At 43.7% G+C, this 6,156-nt stretch overlaps 1 pseudogene; it reads left to right on the plus strand.

Moving 5' to 3' along the window:
* The window catches only part of LOC101990166, an 8,028-nt pseudogene extending 2,386 nt beyond the window's left edge, over positions 1 to 5,642 (plus strand).
* The last annotated feature ends 514 nt before the right edge of the window (positions 5,643 to 6,156 follow it).

The raw sequence follows: 6,156 nt of genomic DNA on the forward strand, positions 1-6,156 counted from the left end.
ACACACACACACACACACACACACACACACACACACACACACACACACAGTGTACTATGTTAAAATGATCTGTATTAATTATTATGAATTATTACTTTTTTAAAGCTAGAACATTTTTGTTAGGCTGAAAATATCATAGATACTTGGTATCCCTTATGCCTAATGGGTCCAGTCCTCGATTGAAGTGGCACTCAGTCACTTCAGAGGCCATTGGCATGTGGTAATTTGGATAAAACCCCTGATTTGTCCTGGCCAGTCTACAGTGTCTCCCTTCTTTCCTCAGCTGCTTTGTGCCCTCAGGAAGGTACACTTTAAGACTCCTGATGGAAGCAAGATTATGTTTGATGACAATGGAGACTTGGTGACAAAATTTGAGATTTTCCAGGGACAGAAGACTCTCGAGGGTGTTTTTCATTTGGTCCATGTAGGCATGATAGACCCTTAAGTCTCTTCAGGGAACAAAATGATGGTCCATTGGATGGAGGATCTCCAAGTGAGTTGCCTGAATGCAGAGAGGAGTCTTGTCTTGAGTGTGTTAAAGTCACAGGGAAAATTCTATTTGTGTATAAGGTGGATGTAGCCTAGATTGGGCCAGTTCAATATAACTGGCTATGTTGTTTACGTCATTAGAGATCTTTCTCTGAATGATATTGATTCATGAGCAAAAAGGAAAATATAAAAGATGGGGTTGGGAGATGGCTCAGTGGTCAAAGTGTTTTATGCAAGTTCAAGAACCAGACTTTGGATGTCCAGAACACTTGTACATGCTGAGTGGGCAGTGGGTCTCACCTATAATTTCATCTCTGGAAGATGGAAACAAGGAGATGCCCACAGAAACCTTATGAGTAAGACTAGCTGTATCAGTGAACTCTGGGTTTTCCTTTGAGCCTCTGCCTCAATGAACACAGTGGAAAAGCAATTGAGGATGATTCCCAGCATTAACCTTGGGCCTCCACATGTGCTTGTCCATAAGTGAACATGAGTCCACATAGATGTACAAATGTATGTATACATATTTACACCACTGACACATATGAAAATGGAGGAAAAAAGAACACACCAGACTCATAAATAGAATGAGAATTTGTAGTTGGTGCTCACTTGGGAGTATTTTCAGTGTCTGTGTTCAGGACCTGCTCTGAGAAGAGGAAGATAGTGATACACTAAGTTAAATACCTTCCCATGGACCACGTGGAACGTGGACTCAACAGATTCACTTTACTTACTGTGTTAGTTTATTTCACCCACCATGACAAATACTTGAGAAACAGTTTGAAGTGAAGAAGAGTTTTTATTGTCTCATGACTTGAGAGGTCCAAGTTCAGATGAATCCATTGCTTTGAGTGTGTGTGGTTGAGGCAGTGTGGCATACATGGCAGCAGGCATGTATGGTGGAAGAGGTTGCTCATTTTGTGGCTTCCAGCATTTGGGGAGGTGGGGAAGTAGATAGGTTAACAATTTACATCTTACCAGTGCATACTTGTAGTAACCCACTTTGGTCATCTAGGTCCCACTTCTCATTTCCACAATCTATAATAATTCTTCAAGTTATGAGTTCATTGAAATAAGTAATACACTGATTAGGCCAGAGGCATCAATATCCAATCATTTTTCAAAAAGTTACTATTTTGGAACTCATGGTCCAACACATGAGACTTTGGGAAACATTTGAGATTCAAATCCTGACATTTATTAACAAAATTAGAAACAGTGTTGTGTTAGTTATGTCTATGTGTTGAGTCTGGTAGATAGAAATGGCTCAGCTCCCTGTCCTGTGCCAGTGAAGAAAGAGTCCCCTCCTCTGCAACTTTGTCTAACTTCACTCGGGTGGTCTCTCCAGTCAATGGTGGCCTTAAGGTTTTCCACATGAGAATGAAATTCCCATTCTTGGATTTCCCAAGCATGAAAGAAAGACGCATACTACGTGTTTTCAGGACTCCTTTGAAGAACTTTTCAATGGTCTTGATCTGGGGAGGATTTTCTGCTGTCTTCTGTTGTGGCAGAAATGTCAGCACCCATACTTCCTTCTTCATAATCCTTGCCTGGAGGTAGAGCTATGCTAAGATAAACTGAGTATCCTTGGCAAGTCCAAGGTAAACGAGAGGGCCACTGAGTGTGCTGTGAATGTGTGTGAGTGTGTGTATTTGTGTGTGTGTGCATCTGTGTCTGTGCATGTGTTGAGGGTGTCAGTACCTAAAATTTTCCCTTAATTAAGATGTATGATACTTTATTATTAGAGTTTAAGTGAAAAATACCAGGGCAGTCAAACTGTAAATCTCAACAGCTTCAAAGAGGGATACGTGAAAAAGTAAGAGAGACAGTCATATCTTCTGAGTTAGGCATGGAGGCTAGCAAGCAGAAAGGCAAGACCATCAACGAAAGCATGTTCAGGCTATGGGCAGTATCTAAAAGAAAGAAAAAAAAGATTATAAGGTGGAAAAAGGAAATATAGACTTTTCTGAGTAATTGAGATAAACAAGCTTACTTGATAAAACTGCATGGCAGACTTCTGTAATGTCTGCCAATACTTAGAATTCTATTTCAAGTTTTGTTTTGAATGTATGGATGTTTCCCAGCATGTATATTAGTATAGTATGTGTGTGCCTGGTTCCCGTGGAGGCTGTAAGAGGGCATTGGATCCTCTGGAACTGTAATTACAGTGTGAGCTCCTCTATGAGTGCTGGGAATTGAACCCAGGTCCTCTGGAAGATCAGCCTGTGCTCTTAACCACTGAGCCTTCTCTCCTGCCCACATACATTCAATTGTTGATGTAGGAGCCCCAAGGACCTTTGGAAAGACAATACATCAAAATGTTTACTGTTTTTGAAACCCTTAGCAAGGTAAGCCAGATGTAGCCTATTACATTCAAAGGTACTTCTCTAGTTTGTCATCTGCTGGGATAGACATGTTTTCTGAAAGGCTTCTCATCTAGTGGGCTGAGAGGGAACTCTCCTGTTCTGGTTCTTAGGGTGAGGTCAAGCATCTGTATCCCTAAAGAGTCACTGGTGATATTATGCTCACTGTTACTAGGTGCCCACCTCTGTCTGCAGTGAAAGCTGCCTTCCGGGGTTCAGCCAAGTGCCCAGGTTGGGAGCGCCCCAATGCTGTTTTGATTGCAGTCCCTGCCCCGAGGGACAGTTTGCAGACAAAAAAGGTAAGGACATGTGGATCTGGAATCTGAGGGACCAAAGGGAATTTTGAACCTCCTGTGTTTCTCCATTGTCTTAGTTACTGTCCCACTGCTCTGAAGAGACACCATGACCAAGGCAGCTTCTAAAAGGAAAGCATTTAACTGGGGGCTTACTTATAGTTTCGGGGGCTGAGTTCATGGACCATTATGGCAGGAAACATGGCATCATTCAGGCAGGCATAGTGCTGCAGCAGTAGCTGAGAGCTTACCTTCTCATTCAAACACAGCAGGCAGGCAGAGAGGTGGAGAGTTGGCCTGGTATGGGAGTTTGAACTTTAAAGACTACTCCCAGTGACAGCCCTCTTTCAGCAAGTCTACACCTCCCAGTCCATCCCCAACAGCCTGGAACTAGGAACCAAACATTCAAATCTATAAAACTGTGTCGGTCATTCTCAGCCAAACCACCACACTTATCCACTGAGATATTGAACAGTCTTTGCTTTCTTGTGGAATACCAGTCCGAACACTAGTCTTTTCATTGTTCTTAGGTAAATGCTTGATTGCAACAGGGGAGTGCATGAACCATAATTGGACTGCATAGTGAATTCTTCTCTAGCAAACACTGCACATACTTTGGCCCCTGATCAAGAACGATAGCATATGCTACTTAAACAAACTTCAGTGGTTCTGTAATCAGAACATGGTTTTTGCTGTGACACTGATGAATTTCTCTTGCTTTTTAAACCTCTTGTAAGAGGATGTAGGGTTAAGCCAGCCCCTTAGGGGGCGGGTTTGCTTCGGGCGAATGTAGACTGATAAATCGGGCGCGCGGGAGCCTGCTCGGCACCTTTTCCTGCTTCCTGTGCTACACAGGAACCTCGGTTCTGTAAGTTTATTTCTCCATTAAAGCTGTATATATTTCTTTACTATCTGCCTCCATTTATTTACGCTGCTACAGAGGAATTGCATCTACATGCATCTGTGTTTGTGATGTTCATCCTAGATGTTGAATGTCAGCTGATCACCACATCCCATACTATTTGAGCTGCAGAAGTTATACCTTTACCATTCTGAAAGCTGGAAATGGAAAATCAAGTTATCCTCAAGCTGGTGTTGTGTGAGGCCTTGCTCTTGCCCTGAAAGACTCATTCTCTGACTGGGTGCTCTGATGTGTGTGTGTGTGTGTGTGTGTGTGTGTTATATCCTTTTTTTCTTTTTGGCTTGTTGTTTGGTTATAGACACTGCCTCAGCATGTACCCCTGACTGGCTTGGAACTCATTAAGTTGACCAGTCTGCCTCTGAACTGATAGAAATTTACTGTCTGCCCCTCAAGTGCAGATATTAGAGTCACCTGGAGACATACCAGCTCCAACTCCCCCTTCTTATTAGGTCTGCAGCCCAGTTGCAATTCGGATCTACCCTAGGGATCACACTTAACCCTTATTACATTGTCTCCAGTTTACTCATGGCAAAATATGTCCCATTTTAAGGTGCTTAGGGATATGAGTTCATCAAATGAATTTTGGGGGCACTGCTCAGCCTAAAACATTTGTCAATATGACCAGTTACTGAGATTACTGGCAAAAAAATGAACAGTTAAGAGCTCATACAAGAGACCAGATGTAGAGGCACTTTCCTTTAATTTCAACACTCAAAGGGCAGAGGCAGGAAGATCTTTGTGCATTGTGGCCTGCCAGTATAGTCAGCTCAGTGATCTCCAGGTTCAATGAGACACCCTGTCTTAAAAATTAAGGTAAAACTTACATAGCAGACAATGAGGACTACTGAGAACTCAAGAACAATGGCAATGGGTTTTTGATCCTACTGTACATACTGGCTTTGGTGAAAGAAGCCTAGGCAGTTTGGATGCTCAACTTACTAAACCTGGATGGAGGTGGGCGGTCCTTGGACTTCCCACAGGTCAGGGAACCCTGATTGCTCTTCAAGCTGATGAGGGAGAGGGACTTGATAGGGGGAGGGGGAGGGAAATGGGAGGCAGTGGAGGGAGGAGGCAGAAATCCTTAATTAAATAAATAAATTAAAAAAATTAAGGTAAAAGAGGGCTGGAAAGGTGGCTCAATAGTTAAGAACATCCACATGGTGGCGCACAACCATCTGCACTTGTATTTGTAGGTGATCTGTCATCCAGTGCCAGGAGGGCTCTGGCACCATCTTCTTCTGTGTGCTGGGCTACTTGGGGTTCCTGGCAGGGGGTACCTTCTCTGTGGCTTTTCTGGCCAGGGGCCTGCCACATGTCTTCAACGAGACTAAGTTCCTGGCCTTCAGCATGCTGCTCTTCTGCAGTGTCTGGACAGCGTTCCTGCCTCTGTACCACAGTGCCCGGGGCAAGTCCACTGTGGCTGTAGAGATCTTCTCCATCCTGGCCTCCACTGCTGGCCTCCTGGGTGGCATCTTCATCCCCAAGTGCTACATCATCTTGCTGAGACCAGAGAGGAACACGTCTGCCTGGCTAAGGCAACGCCACCAAGTCACAGCACGATATGCAGAGTGAGATGCTCCAGAGAAGGTTTCTCCCCAGGTCTGCACCACAAGGATTATGACCTAGTCCTTGAGGGGGGCCCACTAGGACCAACTGTGATTTTAGCTCATTGTTTCTGTGTGGATCTAAAGGTATTTAAAGGAACGATCAAGGTAAGAGTGAGACACTCAGAACAAAACACTCATGACTATCGATTTGATAGTAGACACATAGATGTTATTGTAGTAAGAAGGGAGTCACTTGTTAGTTCCCAGCCCTTAAATAATCACACAGAAATTATATTAATTAAATTGCTGCTTGGCCCATTAGCTCTAACTTCTTATTGGCTAACTCTTACATCTTAATTTAACCCATTTCTATTAATCTGTGCATCCCAATGAGGTTGTGGCCTATCAGCAAAGTTTCAGAGCACCTGTCTCCAGTGGCAGTGGCTTCATGGATTCCTGTGACTCTGCCCTTCTTTCTTGCAGCATTAAGTTCTGTCTTCCCTGCCTACCTAACTTCTGCCCTATCAACAGGCCAAGGC

Source organism: Microtus ochrogaster, linkage group LG4 (assembly GCF_000317375.1).
Source record: "Microtus ochrogaster isolate Prairie Vole_2 linkage group LG4, MicOch1.0, whole genome shotgun sequence".
Classification (NCBI taxonomy): domain Eukaryota; kingdom Metazoa; phylum Chordata; class Mammalia; order Rodentia; family Cricetidae; genus Microtus; species Microtus ochrogaster.